The following is a 23,895-nucleotide window of genomic DNA, read 5'->3' as shown; positions in this document are numbered from 1 at the left end:
AAAGTTACATTTCAAAAAAGAAAACGATCAAAGTTAATAATCAAAAATATGCAGCAGAGGCATTTCACTGAAGCATTATTCACAATAAAAGAGATGGCAACAGTCTACAATTTCCGCAGTTGGGTAACAAGTAGTTGTATCACAGTCATAAGCTCTGGATATACGACGAAGCTACTGAAAGTGACAAATATGTAGGTCTGGAACAGAGGGAGATTCACAGGAATAAAAAACAAGAGGAGGAAAAGGGAAGTATAAAACAGCTACCATAAAATGAAAACACCTATACTTATAAAAAAGATTAATGAGATGCATGCAGAAAATGCTTGCTAAAGTATGTTTCCAACCTCTAGATGCTTTTTGTTCTCCAAGCATTTTAAAAAAATTACTACATTGCCATGTGCATGTTCTATCTAAAAGGACAATTTTTGTAATAAATTTTTAGGAGCAATTATTGCAATGATTGTTAACAGCAACTTTGTCAAATACTACTGTAATCTAAAAGATGCACCACGATTTCATGAGCTCAGAATAAAAACTAAAGTCCTGCAGACAATAGAATCAATAAATATAAAAATATATAAATAGAACATCTATAAATATACACATACATATATAACAGGACTAGTGTTGTGGCACGTGAGTAAAGCAGCCGTCTCTGAGATACTGGCACCCCAGAAGGGAGCAAGGTCTAGTTCCAGCTTCCCCATTTCTGATCCAGATCCCTGCTATCACACCTGGCAGTCCTTGTTCACCCGTGCAGGAAACCAGGATGGAGTTTCAGGCTCCTGTTTTGACCTACCCCAGACTTGGCCACTATAGCTGTTTGGGGAGTAAAACAACATATGAAGGTCTCCCTCCAACTCTTTCTTCTCCCTCACTCTTATCTCTCTCTCTCTCTCTCTCATTGATTCCCAAATAAATATTTTTAAAATTATAAGGCAGCAGTATAAAATATTTTACTATAATTCTTAGTGATTATCAGTATTGAGTAAATAAACTACTAAATCTATGGAGAATTTCAAAGGCATCTTTTCAAGAAATAAATGTTTTTTATATACATGGAAGTTCTAACAGTAAATTGATCAATAATATCAACTTGCTTAGTATAGAACTATTTGCAAATAACAGATATGAAAGTCTATCTTCAAGAAAAATCAATAAAACCAAGAGTTAGTCCTTTGAAAAGATCAACAAAATCAAGAAATCTTTAGCCAGATCAACTAAGAAAACAGAGAACGTGGGAAGACCTAAAAGTGAAAATAAACAGACAACACAACAGACTGCATAGAAACAAAAGGAATTCAAGAGAGTACAAGTAAATGCCAATCCATTGGATAACCTGGATGAAATAAACAGACTCCGAAAGACACACACCTGCCAAGACTCAAACATAAAGAAATGCAAAATCTGAACAAATCTGCAACCAGAAGGGATCAGTACTCAAAGCCTCCTGACAAAACAAATTCAAGACCTAGGTTGGATTCAGTGGCGGATTCTACCAAATATTTAAAGAATTAACTACCAGGCCAACACTTGTGACTCAGTGAGTTAACTGCATGCAACATAGGCTTTCCGTATGGGAGCTGGTTCACTTCTGATGCAGCTCCCTGCAAAATGCGTGGGAAAGCAGTAGAAGATGCTCCAAGTGCTTGAGTCTTGTATCTATGTGTGACACCCAGATAAACTCCTGGCTCCTGGCTTTGTGCCTGGTCCAGCCTTGGTCATGGTGGCCATTTGAGAGTAAACCAGTTGGTCAATGATATCTCTCTCTCTCTAACTGTGCCTTTTAGATATATACATACATATAAAATTTATGTATGATTAAATAATTCCTTTTCAAATTCTTTCAAAAACCTAAAGAAAAAAAAACTTTTGAACTCCTTCTATAAGATCAGCATTACCCTGACACCAAAGCAAAAATAATCTTTTTATAAGAAAAGAAAAATACAGACTACAAGTGTCAACAAAATTCTAGTAGACCAACTTCAAAAGCATATTTTAAAAAGGTTATGGTAGTGCATGCTTAGTCCAATGGTTACGATGCCAGCCAGTGTCCCACATCAGAGGGTCTGGGTTCCTTTACTGCCTTCTGCTTCCTGTCAGTGCAGACCCTGGAAGGCAAGTGATGACTGAAGTGGTTACGTTGCTGCCAGCCACATGGGAGACCTGAACTGCATTCTTGGATCCAGGTTCCAGCTCCAGCTGCTGTAGCATCTGGAAGCGGTGACCTAGCCTATGGAAGCTCATTCTCTCTTTTTCTCTCAGCTCAATTCAAATTCATTCCATGGAGATGGTTCCTTTTCCTGATCGTCTCACACAGGAGACATTCATTCAACCAGGAGACCTGACAGGTTTCCTTGCAAGCCATTACAGGTGAAACACAGCTTCCTGGACACGGAGACCTCAGGCTGATATTCAGTGGGTCCTCACGATGACCACCCAGAATGCCCACAGCAGTCGCCATCCACTCCGAGGGGCTGGGAGCAGGGCGTTAACTACACTTCAGTTTCACACTGGCACCACCACATGTCTTTGTGTGTGCAGAGCCTGTTATTGAGCCTGGACACCACTAACCTTTCTGTCACACACTTGGTGTGGACTCTGGACTTAGGGATGCATCACTACCATATGAACACGCCGAGCAGCAGAGAGCAGTAGTCTGTTTATTAACCAGAACACCGATGCTCATGGAAAGACCTTGCTCCCACATGGCCAGAGGCAGCATCAGAATGGAATTCCCAGATGAACGGGGTGGTAGGACCATACACACACAGCTCCTCTGCTCCAGTTTTGAGGGAAAACACTTGAGGGAATAAATAACAGTGAGGCCTAAAGGTAAATGCATCACCATCTCATGCAGTATTTGTATGGAAAAACTTGATCACAAGCACGATTTTTATCCCATGCTCAACCTGCAAAATGCAATTACTGTGAATACTGACAGTTTTCATGTACATCAGCATGACAAAACACTAGTTTGCTTCTTCAGTTATGCACAAGTGAATTCTAAAGCCAATTTTTACGCATTTAGTGAAAACACACACCGCACACCCTAGAAATGCTCTTGGAATCCCTATGTGAATAACAGAATGACCACGTTCAGCAAAACGATATAATCTCATAGCACACTTCAGAGGAAAAAGAAAAATCTGAGTTTCTCAATTTTCCCTTTGGTCATTTCTTTAAGCCTCAGACATACTTTTGTTTTATGAAATTACTTCTTTTGCTTTCTACTTCTAAGAATTTAGAGCAAAGCCCCAACAGTCTCCTGAGTAGTGACAGCTGAGTGATGTCAGATTTTCTTGAAACACCCTGGATTCCCTAAACGCCACCCATCATCATGATAACCTTTAAATGTCCTTTCTCATGCGGCCCTGCTAACAACAGCTGTAATTAAAGTTCATTTTGTTGAAAGCAATTGATTTACTCTCCATCTATCCCTTTTCAGCAATGGCTCATTTTCTCCTTTTTCTACTTATTAGAAGACATCAGACACGAGTCTAATGCATAATTTTACAGATACTCTATCTACACTAAGTTCACTCGTCAGAGCAGTTCACATGTTGCCAAGATATTCCTTAAAGACATAGAATGCTTCCAAATTCCTTTATCAGCAGGGTATTTGTTTATCTTCCAAACCAGGACACTTTGGGTGTCCACTGGGGAGGCATGACAGAAATTTATCCCAGGATACCCAGCACTGCTACAATTGTCCCTATAAGCAGACAGGTACGGCAAAACGACTGCAAAACCAAATTCTACACCACTGAATCATCAGCACCTTGCAGGGTGTCTGTGCGAAAAATATTAAATAAAGACCATGTTGAAGAAAAGTACATAGAAGGTTTATATGTGGGCAGCAAATCAGAAGCTCACAGCTTCGTGCAAGAAGCATCAACAGCCACCATGGGCATTTCCCACTCCCCTGTACAAGGCTGCTCCTTCTGTCCCCTTACAGAAGGGCTTCCAACCTATTAATTAAGCCTATAAATGCCATGTGCCCTTCTTGATGATCCACTGCTTATATTGTTACCACATCACATTCTTCCTTGTTACCACTCGACCTCAGCCCTGCTCACAAGGGCTTTCCCTAGTCCCCTTACATTATTTTCCCATCACCGAGCCAATCAACTTGTTCCTGGGTGCTTGCCATGTGTTGGCACTATGCTGAATACAGTCGTTGGTCAGATAACCATCCAAAATCTTTGACTGCAAGATTTCCTCTGGAACTTAATCCAGCCCACCTCCACTTTTGACATGTCTTAAGCAGCTTAAGCAAGGAATACAAGTGCAAGAGCACTTAGTGAAGCCACCACTGTTTATTCATACATCAATCATTTCACACATGTTAGCAATGAAAACAGAGGAGACTGATCTTCGAAGGTGTTAACATTTCTTTAATGTTAAAAATCTGCACAAAAAAATTCTTCTAAATGCAACACTGTGGCCCTTTGATGCAGCAACACATCACCTTCTTCGCATCACTACGTGGCGCTCTAACAGCTCAGGGACTAAGCTCACTACTACCAGGGTGTCACCAGCACCTTGCACCATGTCAAGCACCAAACAGGCACTCAATAAAAATGAATAATTGAGGGCCTGTGTTTATCCAAGCTTTTTTGACCCAGCTCAAGATCTTTGCTGTATTATCGTTTTGTTTTTTAATACAGAGAACAGATTTCATATAGTTCAGATACAGCTGTAAGACTACAATAATGCTAGCCTTCCTTACTGCCAACTTCCTTTTTAAATTTTTACCACTACGCACTTTAAATGTACTTTAGAGTGATGAGCTTAATGCGCTGCTAAACAGAATCCAAGGAATACTACACAGCCATAAAAAGAATGAAATATTTTTTATAACAAAATGGATGCAACTGGAAGCCATTATGCTTAGTGAAATAAATTAGACCCAAAATTAGACATTTTCTCTGATTTATGGTAGCTGCCATGTAGCATATTTGAAACACACACACACGCACACGTTTTAATGTGAACGAGTGAAGCTGACGTCTTTGGAGAGAGTTCTGTTTCTGACCCTCATCCATCTTCCTGATTATCTCCTCTTCAGGGGCAGTCTTTTTGGAGCCCCAGATCAAGTCCCCAGTCACTTAACAGTAATGGAACCTTCAGCAACTTTTCTTATCACTCTCTGTAGCTTCTTTCTCCACACAATAATCCTAACCGCTCCGCATGCTTCATTTTTGTTCTCTAATAAAACAGACACAGTCTGCAAGATTTGGAAGTAGTCAAGAGATTTGAAAACTATTTATGTAAAGGGCCAAACAGGACCCACTAAATGTTGAACAAGAGAACAAACTGCCATTCGGTTCCATGGCTCCAGATCCAGCTGCCATCATCAAAATCTAATTTGCCAAAGGTGATTTTCACTCCAGCAAGAGCTATGCATCAAGGGTTGTAACCGACAGCTGGAATCTGACTGTTGGTACACATCAAAGGCAGAGTTCTTCATCTGCTTTCAAATGCATGAAAACAACAATTAGTTCCCAAGTGAAAGGGAAAGGTGTACAATGCAATCTTATTTTCCTTACCTAGTATCAGAGTATTAAGGGATTATCAGCTTACAGCCAATGGAGGCTTTTGCACAGGGATCAGGCAGTAGGGGGAAGCAACCTAGAAATGGCTTTCAGACCTCACACTGATTGACAGGTCTTGCTTCTCACTGCTGAGAATGCACAGGCTAAGTCTGCCTTTACTTGAAAGTGCAAAACTAGGCAGAGATTTCAAAAATAAGATTCGAACTAAGCAGGGCTTTCATCCAACTGCGCTTGCCCTTCCAGCCATCCAAGATGTAAATCTCAAAAGGGAGAAACAGCACAGGTCATTACTCAATCTGAGGTTTTGATTTCTGCTGATGGCGGCATTCTGAGAGAGCTGTTTCATCCTCCCCGCCCCTCCCTGCCTCCACGGGCACGCCAGGCAGTGGCTGGTGGGAGAATCAGCTCCCTGGTGCTCCATTTGCACAACTCCTAGGTGCACTGTGCATCCAGGCCACCGGAGCTGTTCTGGGGCTCTTGGCTTGCTCTGCTTCAGGGAATGGCACTCTCCCCAGGGGCATGGTTTGCTTTCTGGGCAGCTCACTGGCGCTATGCTCCCAGAATATGCAGGCAGCCCCAGAGTTTCTTCAAAGCCCAGAAGTACTATGAATTGTAAATAACATTTTCCATTTTCTTAAAAGCCACCACGTCCTACTTCACTGCAGCAGACAGAGGAATACAGAGCCAAGCCCCAACTACCTCCTATCTCCTCCTCAAGGTTCATGAGCACAGACACAGTCAATGGCTAGGGTGTGGAAGGCAGGTGTCAACACAGTGATTCAGAGCCCACTTGGGACACCTGCACCCCACCCACATGGGGGAGTCTCCACTCTGCTCTCAACTCCAGCTTCCTGCTAATGCACACCCAGGGAGGCAGCAGTTGATGGCTCAGGTGCTTGGGCCCCTGCCACTCACAGGGAAGACGCAGATGGAGTTCTGGGAGGCTGTCTTGCAGCATGGCCCATCTCTGGCTGTTGTCAGTATTTAGAGAATGACCCAAGGAAGGGGAGGTCTCTCTGGCTCCAGATCTTTCAAATAAACTTAAAAATAGACCAACAGGAACAGCACAGGTCATCGTGGGATAGACACAGGCTACAGCACTGAAATGTTAAATTCTACTGTATGAGCTTGCAATTTGGGTCTCTTTAAAGAGCATCCCCGACCTGTCCTAAATGCCCAATGATCCAGGCATATGAACCTATCATCCCAACATGCTTTCTATGCTTACTTTCCATAATCTCTCCCACTGGGGTCATAGAGTCAGTAAGCAGGAAGGCTGGGCTGTAAACCCCAAGGCCTCTGCCAGGTGCCTACCCTGAACTAAGACAGCCTGTGTCTGTGTTCTGAGTCCAGCAGAAACCAAACTGGTTAAGTTTATTCTCAGTGATCAGCCTGGGAGATAATGCAGATGCCAATTAGCACATTTTAACCACTCTACAATGTATTCCTATGGTGATGTATCAAGCTTTATTACCATAAGCCTATATGTTTGTCAATTTGGAGAATCCTTATAACCTACAAAACTGCATCATGAAAAATTGTAGTAACAGGAATAATTCAAAATATTAATAAACACAAGAATCAGCAACCATCAGCATAAGGACATCACATGAGTTTGCGAACTGAGGTCCCTACCTGTATGAATGATGGTGTGATAGTTTTCATAGATCCAAGACAAGTGAATTTTACCTCAACACATCAAGGAAATAGAAAACACAGCCTCCAAAAAGGGCTTTTAAGAAGCACTTTGACGATAAAATACACATTCTTGGATCCAGTGGCAATGAGGAATTTCCTAGGACTTCAGCCATCAAGCTCAATGCCACACTAACATCCAGTTCTGCTGGGTCATCACCCCAAAGGAGGCTTTTCAACTATAATACAATGATGATCTTAGCAGACAGATTAGAGAGTATTCATTCTAGCAAACATGTTTTATCGAGCCAGGCACCATGAAGGCAAAAAAGTTAGGGAGATCTGATCCCAAATCCTCAGGGTCTCACAGTGTATGAGATTCAATAAAACAGCCGGCAGCATCTCTGACTCAGATGACAAAACGAAGTTACTCGATTCAGATGGCACAACAGAACAACTTCCTGGAAGCACTGCGCAGCAGATAAGAGCAGGAATCGTGACTGTAAGTGTGAGTGTCACATAGTCTGGGGCTGCAGTTCTGACTGTCGCTTAGCCTTGTGGCTCCAGCAAATGGGATAATAGCATCTACCACTCAGTGCTACCATAGAACTTTCTAGAACACTCCCCAGCATGTTTAGAGTTAAACACCTGCTAGCAGTGGCTTCCAGACCCTGACTTATCTTCTCCCACATTTCACATCTTGCCCCTTCTCTTGCCCATGCAACTGGTATGTTCAGGGCCCCACTAGAGTCCGGGGCTTACTCCCCTATAAAGGTGAGAAGACAGGCTCTGTAGGGATGGACAGCATGCCCAGCGACACACCTACTCCCTACACCTTCAGACAAGCAGGCCTTGGGAACACTGTAACTTCTCTAGTTGGCGAACCCTTACCACTAGCTCATAAAGAATTAAAAGGCAAATCAAGCAGCTTAGTGTGCAACTTCTGCCCTGGCATGCACAGCAGTAGGCTGAGTGGGCCCCAGCCCCAGCCACTGTCCACATATTCACTTGTGCAGTGAACAATCTCTATAGCCTGTTTTCCAGCTGACCCTGAGTCGCCAATCTTCAGTGTTCTCCATTCCAGACTATATCCCATCCCATCGACCTAATGGTCTTTGTGATGCTCCCGTCTAGTTATGCAATTTTTCCTACTTTAAAACTCTGGGTGGCAACTGGGTGTCTGACAACTCTGAGTCTCTAGCACAATCCTCATGTGGCTTTCCTCATTCTGGCACCAAGCAGCCCCTTTCACCTCAAACCCTGAGTCTCCAGCATGTTCAATATGCCACAGGGGAGTCCCTGTCACTCTCTGGACATGTCCCACTTCTCCATGCCTGGAAAGGTACCTTTCCTATAGCTCCAAATACCCTCCCTTCATTCTGTCTTCTTGCTCGGCACTCAGGACATTCCAGGCCAGCTCTTCAATGCAGCAGTGAGCACACTCTGTGATCTCTAATGATCACCATTCCTGGACACACACACAGCATCTCAGGCTGCCTTCACAACCAGCTAGGGGGACGCAGCAGGACACAGCCCAGCTCTTAAGCTGCACAGATCAGGGCTGGAATCGGGACCTGCTGTCTGAAAGTAGGTAAGTTGCTTTCCTCTTAAGTTTTAGGGGCACCTGTCTTCAGAAAGAGCATGGAGAGCAAGTGGCTGGATGCTACAGCTTTCAAACTTGCTCAAAGAAGGTAAGGAAAAACACCCTGGGAGAATCAAGATGGCGGAATAGGGTAAGGACATGTTTATACAGATGGAAAAACTTTAACCAGGATGAAGCAGAGAGGACATATTTCAGGAAATAGGAAAGGACAGAACAACAGCAGAGGGGTACCTGGAGACTGACAGACACAGGAAAGCAGCGGACACAACGGTGTGGTGTTGCAGAGACTGATACTCCAGCACGGCAATCTGAACTCCACAGCAGCCGAAACTCCACCAGCAACCAGGTGGAAAGGGACTTTCACTGGGAGCTCGGGTGGTGAACGCAGACAAAGAACTGTCCATTCCGCTGGTCCATTTGATTTGACCAGGAGCAGAGACACAGCAGCAGATATCAGATGGGTAGTGAGAGAACAGAGTGCATTTCACAGTCCAGTCAGCCCCCTTGAGCTGAATTTGGCGCCATTTTGCGTAAGGAGGAAAGGGCGAGGGAGAGGACGGAGCATGCACTGAGCTGGGAGTGAGCTCATTTCTGTCTGGGTGAACTGCAACGATGTGGCATTCTACGGGTTCCACTCAGGGCAGGTCTGGGATAGCCCTCGGATCTGACGGCCAGCAAATCAAGGACCTTAGTGGTTGTACGGCAGGCGCCATTTTGGGCACTGTGGCAATAGCTTTGGGACTGCAGGGGACAACAGTGAACTGCGCATGTGCTGATCTCGTGAGAACTTGCTGAGGTCCGAGATTGCACTGGTCCTGCAGGAAAATAATACTGACTGTGTCATCGTACGGGTCAAAATAGGTCCGTGTGGCACCCAGACCTAATGTCCAACAGGTTCCGACAAGATCAGCACCACCAACAACCTAATTATATAGGACACCTGGTGTCTCTCTAATCCTGGGACCTGCTCCAACCGGAAGTGGGAGAAAGGTTGCAGAGACAACGGTGAAGCCTCACCACGGTATCACAGGAGGTGGTGAGTGGTGAGCCAAGAGCTGGGGCTGTGGAGACCACGGTGGAAATCTGACATAAGAACCCAGACCTGGAACTTGCTGGAGGTTGTGGCACAAGTGGCTGCAAGAAAAGTTGTGTACCAACTGCAATAAGTAAAATCGCATTGTAGACCTGTGGGTGACACAGCTTAGAAACCTACCCCAAGGAGAAGACTCTGCTAACCACAAGTACAATGATCAAGAGCAAAAGAAGAGACAAAGGCACAATGAATATTGCCGAAAACTCTCCTGCAAGAGAGCAAAACCCTATGCCAATCTCAGAGTTAACTGAGGGAGACATCGAGAAAACGGGGCACACAGAATCCATAAGACTCATTTTAAAGATTCTGATCAACAATGACAAGCTCATGCAAGAGTTCGAAGAATTTAAGGAAGCAATAAAGCAAATCAAGGTTGGTATATCAGAAATTAAGAACACAGTAGAGCAAATTAAGAGTACAGTGGAGAGCCTCCAAAATAGAATGAAGCAAGCAGAAGAAAGAATCTCAGAATTGGAAGGTATTTCCTGTCACCAGGGGGAAGCAAACAAAAAGCTGGAAGCAGAGCTGGATCAGGCCAAAAAAAGTATTCAAGAATTGAAAGACACTATTAAGAGGCCAAATCTAAGAGTTATGGGAGTCCCAGAAGGTGCAGAAAGAGAAGCTGAGTTTGCAAATGTATTTAATGAAATAATAAAGGAAAATTTCCCTAATCTAGAGGAAGAATTGGGAAACAAGTTCCAGGAGGGGCACAGAACTCCCAACAGACTTGACCAAAAGCGATCTCACCACCACATATGATCATCAAGCTCTCTTCAATTGAACATAAGGAAAAGATCCTTAAACGTGCACGTGAAAAAAATCAATTGACATATAAAGGAAAGCCAATTAGGCTTACAGGAGATCTCTCATAGGAAACTCTACAGGCAAGAAGAGAATGGAGTGACATATTCCAGATTCTAAAAGAAAAAAATTGTCGGCCCAGGATAATATATCCAGCAAAGCTTTCTTTTGTCTTTGAAAATGAAATAAAATTCTTCCACAGTAAAGAAAAGCTAAAAAAATTTGCCTCTTCCAAACCTGCCCTACAAATGATACTTCAAGATGTTCTCTTGGCAGAGAAGAGGAATAGCACCCACCAAAACCAAAGACAAACGGGAAGAACATTACAGTAAAATGACAACAGAAGACTAAACCAATGAACAACCCATCGCTAAAATGACAGGACCAAAGTAACACCCATGTATATTAAACTCTGATTGTAAATGGCTTAAGCTTAATCAAACATCATAGAGTTGTACACTGGATTAAAAAACAAAACCCATCTGCTTATTGTCTGGAGGAGACACATTTCAACAAAGATTAGCGGAAACTATATCACATGCGTTTTGTTATTCTCTGTTAGTTTCATCTCTTCAAAACACTTCCTTATGATTAAATCATTCAATGACTCGTATATCATACGGTAGCATCATTTTCTTCAAGAAGGTTCTTGATTTTCATTTCTTCAGCTACACATTAGTCATTTAATAGCATGTTATTTAACTTCTTGGTGTTGTTAATTTCTTTTTTCTTCCTGTTGTTGATTTTGTTTTGGCTCTTCATTTAAGGGGATGTATAGTAGCTGTGTAATGGAGACTGTCATATCTAGTAACATGTCATTTAACTTCAGGCATTGTAAATTTCTATTTGTTGATTTTGTATCATGACTTTTCATTTAAGGGGATGTATAGTAGTTGTGTAATGGAGACTGTCATATCTAGTAACATGTCATTTAACTTCATGGCATTGTAAATTTCCTCTTTTCTTTCTATTGTTGATTTTGAAACATGACTTTTCATTTAAGGGGATGTACAGTAGCTGTGAAATGGAGACTAACATTCAGATGTGAGGATGTAGTGTGGTATGCATTTCTGCTTCCAGACAAAGATGGACTTACAATGAAACTGTTCACTATATCTTGACAATAGGATTCTGGACTCTCTGCCATTGTCCAGGCCTGCAATGATGGACATATGACTGAGTATGAAGAACTATATGTTAGTAATGATATAGAGGAACTGGGAGGGAGGGAACTGGGGAGGGGATAAGGGAATATGAAACTGTACTATAAAATAATAATAATAATAATAATAAAATGTATTAAAAAAAACACCCTGAAATCTTGACATATTTCATTGTACCGTGGGAACCAACTCTTCTATTAAATGTTATAAGCAGGATTTAAAACAGCCCTCCATATTTATCAATTATATCTGTGTTATTTATGAACATTTTCCCCATTTACTAATATAATTGAACAAGTAAGGGCAAGTGACAAAACTTTAAGAAACCATAAAGAGAGAAAAAAAAATGGGAAGATTAAAAAGTCTCTATTCCTCACTTACTCTGGAGGCCTTAGACAAATAAATGTCAGTGGTGAATTACAGTGGTTCCACACGCAGGAACATCCAGTCCACTGCTGGCCACACGGCACATACCGCATGAATGATATCTGAGTCCAAACCTGACACTTAAATGAAATTTCCAGGGAGCAAGGACATACCTCACCCATTTCTGAGTAACGACCACCTGAATAGCCCTCTGCACAAAAGAGTTGTTCAGCAAGTGGTGCCTTAATAAATGAACCAAAAACTGAGAAGGCAAACGGTCTATTAAACATTCTGCATTTCCCAATAACTTAAACTCCAATTTCTTCCATAAACAAATTATATGCCTATGCCTTCCGCATTTCCTTCTTTGAGTGATCCCTTCATCTGAGACACTGAGAGTGTCTCAGGGGAGAAATAATGTAGGAAGACTGCTCCCAGGGGCACAGAAATGCTGATTAAGACAGCGACATGGGAGGAAAATATACCTGTGCTCTCATATGGTCGCAGAGGCACCGGGGAAGACACAAAGCTCTCTACAGAGGACCTGTCAGCCGGTGATAGAATCTTGAGCACATACTTGGTCCCACAAGCCTCTGATTCAGGATACACCTGCTTACAGCAAACACTGCCGAGATTCCAGAAGACAAATCCCACTCTAGTCTCTGTTCCCAGGGGAACAGCCGTCTCGGTGTATTTTGCATGCTTATAATTGGAAAGCCAGGATAAGGACAGCGCAACGTGGCACAGAAGCTAGGATGTAATTGTTTCACTTTCACTAAAGACGATGCTGGAAGTCAGTATGGACACTTGGTAGTTACTGCTAAGTAGAAAAGATGAGTTACCAAGCCATCTGAAGCATGCGTTTTTCTCTCAGCATCGACATGAAAATAAACACATATACATATACACAAGTACATGCATATGCATATATTCCATAAGAATACATGCATATGTATGCCTATAACTATGTACACATATATTTGAAAATTAAGACACAGATTACCTATATAATTACTCACATACATATATACATACACACAAAGGCTGATAAAACAGAGGTTGCTTGTAAAATTATTATTTTTAAGTGACTTTTTAAAAAAGATTTATTTTTAAAGATTATTTCTAAAAATTTGTTATAAAGATTTATTTATTTTGGAAAGGCAAATATACTGAGAGAAGGAGAGACAGAGAGAAAGATCTTCCATCCGCTGGCTCACTCCCCAACTGGTCACAACAGCTGGAGCTAAGCCGATCTGAAATCAGAAGGCAGGAGCTTCTTCTGGGTCTCCGTTACAGATGCAGGGTCTTAAGACTTTGGGTTGTCCTCAACTGCCTTCCCAGGCCACAAGCAGGGAGCTGGATGGGCAGTGCAGAAGCTGGGACAGCAACCAGAGCCTACATGGGATCCCATCACATGCAAGGTGAGGATTCAGCCACTAGGCTATGGCACCAGGCCCATAAAGTTATCTTTAAACAAACTGATGACACCCCAGCCTTGGGTTTCTAGAAATCTACTTTAAAGAATTTGAAGAATATGCATAAAAGCAGAGAGACTCTGACAACACAGTACAAATGTGACCAAGGAGAAAGGTAAAGCAGAGGCTGAAAGTTGCCTAAGAAACGAGGCAGGGTGCACGGGGTGGGGGCGGGGGGCCTGGGATTCTGAGTGTTCTTACAACTTGCTCTCTCAAACGCACACACAGAGTTAAGAATCACTTAAAATTTTCAGAGCATTGTGGAAAACAAAAATCTCTCGTTTCCTTTGCATCCCTTGTGTCTAGTTCTTCAGGACTAGAATTACGCGGTGCCTACATTAAGAGTGCTATGTTTAAACTGACAGGTGAACACCCCTCTGAGGGTAAGGATTCTTCACATCGAACACCAGCTTTAGACAGCATCAACTGGCTGTCATGGTGCCACTCTCAGACAGGTGGCTGCCTTAAGCTGATTTTTGTAAACAAAAGTCTTTCAGAAGCCTTCCCCCACAAAAGGGAAAAGTAACCTATAGGACTCCAACACCATCACAGTGTTATCTCTCCCAAGAGGGGATCTTTAAATCTCCTAATGCCCACTGAACATCATTTGAAAGGCAGCTTCCGCTGCACACTTTCTGAAGCTAAATTATATTTCCTTTCTAAGCACCACTGCAAATCCCTGGATCCTTCCAACCAAATCTTCTTTTGAATGTCCTTCCACTGTAGAGTGACAATGGCCACACACACAGGACTTCCTCTAAGTCATAGGTGACTTCAAGACAGAACTCAGCGAGATGAATTCCTATGAGATTTCAACTCTTATTTTTATATGCAACAGTCTTGATGAATACTTAATATCTCAATATATGTATATAACAGAAATGACCAAACTGAGCAATTAGCACCTGTTTTGTAGTTTTTTTTTTTTTAACAACACTGACAATAGTATTTGTAACAACAACTAAAAATCGCTTTAAAGATTCCGGATTTCAATGGATATATGTTAGCAGAGGCTTCAGAGTACAAAGAAATTATATTCTTTCATTTCGCTTTCTCTCACACACATACACAGGCTTCCAAAAAAATCTTTTGAAAATATGTATAAAGAAAAAGCTATGCATGGATTTCAATTTTTTATACTCAAATAAAGGTCTTTCACTTCATTTTCCATAGGTTTTCTGAAGCACTTTCATATGTACACTTTTAAGTGCAAATATTTAAGCAGGCTTCAAATCAGTGCATGAGGCAGGCATTCACTCCAGCAGTCAAGATGTCCCCACGCAACAAGGAAGCCCCTGCATTCAATTCCTGGCTCCAGCTCCAGGCTCCAGCTCCTGGTTCCAGCTCTGGGCTCCAACTTCCTGCCAGGGTAGATATCAGCAGACAGCAGTAACAGCTCAAGCAAACGGGTTCCTCTCCATTTTGTGGGAGACCTGGATGGCATTCCAAGCTCCCAGCTTGGGTCCCTGTTCATTCCGGGTCACTGCAGGCAGTTAGGTAGTAAAAAAAAGTTCAGCTGTCCCTTGGCACACCCTTGTCTCTAGGTTTGAGTCCTGTCTGTTTCTAACCCAGCTGTCTGCTAACGCACACCTAAAAGGCAACAGACAACAGATCACGTAAATCAGACCCTGCTGGGAGTTCGACTTGCTGACCAGGGCCTAGCCCAACCCTTGCGGTTACAGACAACTGGGGGGTGAATCAGTGAATGAATATCTCTTTCTGCATTTTTCTTTCTCTGCTGCTCTTTCAAATTTTAAAAGCTTTTTAAAAAAGGGAGAGGGGATTCATAACTGAAGACCCTTGCCTTACTACTGTTATTACAAAATTATATAATTTAATTCTAACTAAATTCATAGTAAACGCAATGTAGCAATAAATTATACGATATATAAATCTGATCTTAATAGCCAATGCTTCTATAGGATTTCTAGAGAAAAGTTATTTGTTTTGTTTTAAAAATAGTTCAATTAACTCATCCATAAAATCCCACTGGAGAAAAGTTATATAAAACACAAAACACAGAAATTATAGAAAACTATCCTGTAATTTAATGGGATAACCATTCCTATTGTAAGCAGTATTATTTCTGGAACATTCTAGAAAGGGGGTGTGTGTGTGTGTGTGTGTGTGTGTGCGTACGTGCACATATGCATGCTTTTTTATTTTTCTTCATAATACAGATTTAGAAGCATTAGAGGAACCTCCCACACATTTTCTTTTATATACATTCTTTCAAAAAAATTTTATTTTAAATTTTGAATTTTAAGGTACAATTATATACATTCTTACATGTATTTGCTCATTTGTACTCCCATGCAGTGTCTACAAAGAAAAGGAAGTTGACTTTATTATCTTTAAGATCCATTTTACCTTTTAAAAAATCAAAGAAGAAAACTGAATTTTCTGGTCCCAAAACATCTGTCTTCCAAAAAAAGCAAAACACTCATGCAAGATCTCAATTAGAATATCTGAGAATACCTCAAAACCGTGGCAACACAATGAAACTGAGAGGCGCATCAATTCTTCTAGGTTCAAGCTACATGAAAAATCTGCTTTCCTTTCCAGACAAGAAGAAAACCAACAACTAGACCTCATTCTTCCTCTAAAACTGCAGAACCAAAGAGCCTGACCCAATTTAAAACCCCTGAAGTTCACACAACTGGCCTCACTTGACTGTCACATCATATCACGCTGCCTCCTTTTTCCAGTTTAATTCATCAGCAAACCAGGTAAGAGTTTTATCACAATCTTGGGGACTCAGTTCGTGAAACCCAAAGGAAACAACACAGCACAGAAAAGTCAAGCTGACCTCTTGGAGGTCTGTATAAAAAGAAACCTCTTGAGTCCTCTTCCACATGACAAATCCAGAAAAGCACAGAAAACATACCAAGCCAGGAATGAGAAAAGCAGAAAAGCCACAAACCTCTTGTTCCCTTTCTAAGAGTACCATAATGAAATTTTGAAAACAGCATTAAAAAGTACTCACGTTTCTCAGGTCTTTGGTACAAAGCTTGGAAAGCAAGCTCCCTTTTCCCGGTCTCTTAACAGCTAGGAGGTCAGCAGTCAGAGTACACCTAGAAACTGTGTACAAACATTTACAATTCCAAGTCAGATTAGCAAGTAAAAAAAATCACACCCCACTGCATCATTAAAAGGCTTCATTGAAACACCGAAACAAAGAGAACTGTAAGCTGTTTTTCCTTCACAATACATTCACAAAGGTTTTCCAAATCTAGGTGGCATTTTGATCTGTCGTCATACTCAAGTTCCACAGCAGAGACTAACAGGACATTGGGCAACAGCTCATCTTAAACATGTCTCCTCAGGGAGTCAGAAAAAGGCCAGACTTCTGATTGTTCTTGGGCCGGGCAGGGAAGGTCTCCTGAAATCACACTTGCCCGCCCCTGCAAAAGATGAACTCATGTCCTCAACACCCAAGCGGAGAGGAACAATTTCAGGCACACAATCAACAACTTAGAAGCACTTTTCAGATGTAGTCATTTTAGGCACGCTTCTCTACAGCAGGTGGAAAAGTAAAAGAAGTTCAAGTTGGAATTTCTGTATGGTGAAAAGCTTCCCTTCAACAGCAGCTCTTTCTTCATCAATCCTGCCAGCGGAAACGTGGGTAGTATATACCTCACTCATTAGATAAAATAGTTCAGGAATAAAGTGTACATCACAGGTAACCCTGTATGGCAGCACTGGTGCAGTCCTCAAGCTCTCTCTCATCCTGGACCCGGGGTGGGAGGAATTCTAAGCAGAGGAATGTACTCATTTGCAAGCCACAAGAGACTAGGAAATCTGTCCAGTAAACAGAGGCAGTAGCACTACCATGGCATGCCTGCGAGTCGCCAGGGCTACCCACCGGGCATGGTAGCCCACCAAGACCAGCCAGCATCGCTTCTCACAACTGTCAGTGTACCTGCCAACATTTCCACGGTGCTGACTCGTGCGCCTGGTTGTTCTCCAAGTACTTTCATGTATTCATTCTACTTAACATAGGGGCGAGAAGAATCTCACCTTTCAGTCTCCCTAGTACCACACAGTACTGTTGGTTCTGCTCCAGCACCAGTGTGGGTTCCAAGATGAGGTTTGGAACGGAACTCAGATCTCATGTACTGCTGTTGCCTGCTGCATCATTTCATGACAAGAAACACTGGGTTAACAGCCACAGCCAGGCAGGACCCCACCGAATCAGTCCTGACAGATGAAAGGTACAGAACGTCCACCAGGGACCTTGGTCTTCACCAGGGACCAAGCCAGTCCCAGAGCCCAGTCTGACTGTAGGCAATCTGCGTTGCACCACTTTTGATAACTCCCAACCTGAAACCCTACCAAGACAGCAGGTCACAAGCAAACATGGGGGCTTTCTCAAGGCAACATGCCCTGTTTACTAAGTATGCATTTCTTAATCATCTACTATGTTTAGAACTGTGTTACAATTTTTATTCCATTTCCATCTTTTTTCTTTAATGTGACAATTGAAAGTGTTTTGGGGTTTGGTGTGCCCACCCCATTTCTTCCTGTAAGATCTGGGGGAATCCTCCACATGATTGCACACAGTATAGTGGTTTTTAAAAACACAGAAATGAGGATGCTTCACAAGGTTTGTGGAAAATGGAATTAAAAGACATTATTTTGTTAGAAAAAGTTTTAAAACCTACGTATATCAGGAGTCTAAACCTCTTGGGAAAATGCAGATTATGGAAAATCTTTACAAATATTTTAAAATATTTACACCAAAATAAACTCATTTTTAATTTGATTTTCCATAAACTTTGAAGAGCAGCCTCATAACATTTAGCAAAAACTATTTTACAATAACTAGTTTACATGGATATTCATAATTTACCCAGAAGAGAATACATGACAATTATTGCATTTCATTCTTTTAAGACAGCAACACATTGAAATGCAATGTATGAAAAAAACAATTATTTCACAATGTTTGAAAGTACTAAGTATGGATACCTAGGTCAGTTTCAGTTATGTGAAAAATGAATTTGAGAGAAGTGAAGCTCTCTAGTGGTGCTGGATGAACGCGGTGCCACCTCATTCAGGACACACCACGGTGGTGCTGTTCTGAAGGGAGATTCCTACAGACCACAGAATTTCACCATAATCTTTGGAAATGGAAAGTAGACTATAATTACTTCTCATTCCTTAGAAGCACCCTGAATTTTCTTAAAAAATTTGTCAGTAGATGCATAAATATATGTACAAAAAAGTTCTCTACTGTTAATTTAAGAAGCATAAAAACAACTGATAAACAGCTTTAGAACTCAACAAAGCAGCTAATAAAATGGGAATGTATTCCTAAGCAGAAATACATACAAAGCAATAAGCTATCATCTCAGTTTTGTCTGAAAGTATCTGAAGGGGCAGGAAGAGATGAGAAGAGGAAGAAGTGCCAACATTTGTAAAGCTGCTAATTTCAGATGGCTAAGTACAAAAAAATTTTACATGCTTAATATTTTGAACTCAAAGGGAAATTCCATTTTTTTTTCAATTATATATTTTTCTTTGAAATGGTTACACTGAGAGAGAAAGAGAGAGAGAGAGAGAGAGAGAGAGAGAGAGAGAGATCTTTCATCTGCTGGCTCATTCCTCAAATAGACAAAATGGCCAGAGTCAGGTGGATCTGAAGCCAGGAGGCAGAAGCTTTCTTGTGTCTCCCATGAGTGCAGGAACCCAGGTACTTGGTACATCCTCCACTGCTCTCTCCCAGGCAAATTAGCAGAGCACTTTATTAGAGGCAGAGCAGCTGAGACTCAAACCTGTACCCCTAGGGGATGCCAGCACTGCAGGTGGTGGCTTAAATTGTTATGCCATGGTGCCAGCAACAGAAACCCTGTTTCTATCCTCTTCAGTTCCACTGCCAACCAGGTCAACAGAATGAATGCCCACAAACTAGGAAAACCAGCAGCTTCTTCATCAATCACAAAAATCAATAGGCTATCTCTCTGGAATATATTTTCTATCTCATAATTCAAAGATATACACAGTTTCAAATGTTTAGAGTACACAAGGCCCACGTCACAGGTCAAAACAGAATTTTCTTTTACTGGCTAAAATAGTCAAGGACTTAGTAAAATCCAGCTGAAAACACTTTAATTATATGCAAGTTGTCCTGTTGTCCGAAAGAAACTTCATTATGAACAAAGAAACTGTGTTCTGGATAAAACCCTTTTCAAACAAGATCAGCATTAACTAGATACAAGGAGGGGCAGGTTTGGGCAGAGGGATGAACTTCTAACTTGGGGAGATTTACATAGAAAGTGTTGGTGTAGTGGTTAAGAGATGGCTCAGGCCACCCATATGCTGCTATATCAGTGTCTGATTTGAGTCTCAGCTCCCTTTCTGATTGCAGCTTCTGCTAATGCATACCACACAGGGAGGCAAGGGCTGAGGACCCATGTCCCTGGATCCCTACCACTCACTTGGCAGACTTGTATAGAGTCCCATCTGTGGATGAGAAATTGGTGTCTCTCTCTCTACTCAAATACATAAGAAATAAACACATAAGGCTGTTTTAAATTTTAAAAGAGCTTAATCATTATAATCTTCAACAGAACTTACATTAAAATGTTTTCAACATGAAGCAAAACTTGACTTTGAAAATAACCCATGAGCCAAAAACTCTCCTGTTATGAGAATGCTTGATTTGATCACATAAGAACTGTACGTTGGAAACATAAAACATTCTAAGGTCCAGGTAGGCACCACGTACCTGAGCCTGTGCTTGGCCCACCTTCTCAGTGACTTAACATGACTTTCTCAAGATGGGGCTGAGACGTAGAAATCAGTGATCGCGTTTACGCATGTGTGGTTTTGTTCCCTAAGATCACAGAGCAGGTTTATGTTCAGCATAGACACCTCAATATAACCACATCACTGCTGTATAAAGTGGCACTAATAGTTCATTTTCTTTGCTTATTTGACTTCTAAAAATGCTGTTAAAGATGAAAACCAACAATTAAAACCCTCCTCTTTCCAATCTGTTCTCGTATTTTCAAGCATTTTTTATAGGTTCCCTGTCAACTGACTGGCCTCACATTCTGTTTTAAAGAACAGGAAAGGAAAAAAACAAAACAGGAAAGGCAAACTGATTATTGTAGTTATGCTAATACATATATGTACCTTTAATGATGAACAACCAAATGTTCTCACCAAGCAAACTCACTCTAAGAGCATTCCAAATACAAACTAGGAATTTGAATTTCTAATCCATCCACACCTACTTCATATTGAGTCTGAAATTACAAAGCACTTAAGAACACTCAGTATAGAAATGACATTTCTTAAATCACTTTAAAAGAATAGCATATGTATAGCTCAGGGGAATACATTTTCTTACCATTACCAGATATAAACTAAGGGCAGCCAGCTTTCAGCGTCTACCTGCATACAGAGTAAGCAGAAAGTATCCTCTCAGGTGCTCCAGTCACTTCCTAGGCAGAATTCCAGCATAATCTAAATTGATCTTTGGCATTCTTTCATTTCCCCTCTTTTACTCCTCAGCCATCTTTGGTCAAAGGCCAAAGCCCTGCATACTACCTGGTCTCCACCTTTCCTTGCAGCATCTCAATCCCCAGTGTCACCATGGGAAATATTCCTAGCAGGAGTGGAGAAGAGGCACTTACACAAATGATTCATTAACAAACTCTCTGAATTGTAAGCATTTTTTTTTTTTTCAAGAAAATCCCAAGCACTCAGACCTTGGTTCCATTGTAGGAATCTTAGGGTCCAGTCTAGGACAAAGGCATTCCAAGATAAACCTGGAACACTGCAATACACTAGAAGGCAAGGAGGGGTCACCATGGCAAACGCATGCCATGTAGGGGCTCCCACCAGCCAAACACAGTAAACCAACTGAACAACAAAACCAAATGATATTAACACGTCATAACATACTGAGTGAAAAAAAGAAGCCATATACTCATGGGTATTCATGAAGAATGTGATGGAAAACCTCTTTATTGTAAAGAATACTAGCTAATAAACATCAGAGGAACAAAAGAAAGTCCAAGGCAGTGAATGATTCAGTTAAGAGTCATCAGAGGGCTTGGCAGCGTGGCCTAGTGGCTAAGGTCCTTGCCTTGATCCCATATGGCCGCTGGTTCTAATCCCGGCAGCTCCACTTCCTCTCTATCTCTCCTCCTCTCAGTGTATCTGACTTTGTAATAAAAGTAAAATAAATCTTTAAAAAAAAAAAAAAAAAAAGAGTCATCAGAGAAGAAAGGTGGTTATGCAACAGGATACCCTCCCAGTCTCAGAGTAGCACCCCCAAAGGGCCTATCATTCACTTGGGGGTAAAGGCATCCTTACCAAGGAGAGCACCAGCCTACCACCTCACCAGGTGATGCTTGGCACAATCAATCACAAGGAAAGCTAAACCTCACATACCATCATGGCCGCTGTGTAGTGTTTCTGCCACACCTGCTTAGTCTGCACCACATCATAAAACAACAATCAGACCAATCCAGATCATGACATGGTCTACAACAAACGTCCTCCTATGTTTCAAGATAATAGTGCAAAAAATGACAAAAAAATGTTGACCAACAGTTCTAAATTTCTTTTTTTGAAAACTGAAAAATCAAAATACAATGAATACGCATTGACGAATCTGGGACTGGGAGAGGGGTTTTATAAAAGATACACTATTGCGTTAATTGGTGAAACATAAGAATGTATCCAAATATTATCATATCTATCTGCTATATAATACTTCCTGGTGATAATGTATTATGAGTTATGTGGGAGAACCTTTCTGTGTGCAGGAGATATGTATGAGCTATTTAGGACTTACAAGGTCATGCTTTCTCTCTTTCTTGCTTTAAAGACTTATTTTTATTGGAAAGGCAGATTTACAGATAGAAGGAGAGACAGAGAAAGAGGGTTTTCATCTGCTGATTCATACCCAGAAGTGGCCACAACAGCTAGAACTGAGCTGATCTGGAACCAGAAGCTTCTTCCAGGTCTCCTATGTGGGTGCAGGGGCCCAAGGCTTTTGGTCATTCTCTGCTGTTTTCGCAGGCCCCAAATAGGGAACGGGATGAAAAATGAAGCAGCTGGGACATAAACCAGGGATCCCAGCACTGAAGGGGGAGGATTAGCAGCCAACTGAGCCGTTGTGCCAGGCCCAATGCTTTCTGGAACTTACTGAGACAATTCAGCAAAAAAAAATTTTTAATGTGAGGGTATATGGAGCCAGACAGATGGACAGTGAAACAGAGAAAGAAAAATCAACACAAATTTGGCAAAATGATAGCACTTTATATAGCAAACTAGCTGCAACCTATAAAAGCCAGGAATCATGATTACCTGTATGTCATCCCCTCCCCCTTCCATATAAAGACGTGATAAAGGAGATTTCTGTTGAAAGAAAACATACATAAATAGGAATACAATTAAGAGCAGTAAGTCCAATTTTCAAAACAAAAAAAAAAAAATCCAAATCGGTTTCTTTACAGAGGCAATTAAGGGCCCTTAATTTGGAGGAAGAATATTGAGAGAGAAAATTTCACACTGGGATAAAAATGAGCAACAGAAAAGCTCAGTTCTCTTGCAGTCCAAAAGAACTAGGTTGCAGAGTTTCAAAAACTCTGTCATCGATCCCTGATCAGGCACCCTGTGGGCATCGCCACAAGCCAGAAAGAGCTGACCAAATACCCTGCCCAGGGAAAGATGATGCAGCCTGGCATAGGGGTGTGCCTCAGGAATACCAGACCTTCCTGCCTGCCTGCCTGTCCACCTTCCTACGTACGCACACCAGCAGCTGATACGTCTGAGGCAGATTTGTCCCACCATACCCAACCTCTCTCTGCCACCTTGTAGGCCATGCAGTCTCAACATGGCAGGTTCAATCTCCCTCTTCTCTGCTCCCAGGGGCCCAGCCTCTATGCCTCTTTCCCTGTTCACCTCTTCAAGGTCACAGGAACCCTAAGACCTCGTGTTCAAGGTCAAGAGAACCACTACATCTGTTGATGGCATCCACATGGCACTCTCACATCCTTGATACCAAACACCATTCCTCACCCACTACAGCTAAGCACTTGGCTGTGCCATCTCATTTTAATAAAGAAACTATGCTTAGGGCTGACACTGTGGCATAATGAATAAAGCCACCATCTGCAGTGCCTGCATCCTACATGGATGCTGGTTCAAGTCCTGGCTGCCCTGCTTCTGATTCAGCTCC

General features: G+C 41.8%; 1 protein-coding gene across 4 annotated transcripts in view; it reads right to left on the bottom strand.

Moving 5' to 3' along the window:
* Window positions 1-23,895, bottom strand: part of APBB2 (amyloid beta precursor protein binding family B member 2) — a 272,222-nt gene that overhangs the window by 160,950 nt on the left and 87,377 nt on the right. For all 4 annotated transcript variants that reach the window (XM_058670169.1, XM_058670172.1, XM_058670170.1 and 1 more), the window contains exon 3: window positions 16,681-16,775. The gene's annotated coding sequence lies outside the window, so the exon portion shown is untranslated. The remainder of the gene's footprint in view (window positions 1-16,680; window positions 16,776-23,895) is intronic.

The sequence above is a fragment of the Ochotona princeps genome, chromosome 11 (genome assembly GCF_030435755.1).
Source record: "Ochotona princeps isolate mOchPri1 chromosome 11, mOchPri1.hap1, whole genome shotgun sequence".
Classification (NCBI taxonomy): Eukaryota; Metazoa; Chordata; class Mammalia; order Lagomorpha; family Ochotonidae; genus Ochotona; species Ochotona princeps.
The sequence above is the reverse complement of the archived record's forward strand: the minus strand, read 5'-3'. Positions and strand labels throughout refer to the sequence as shown.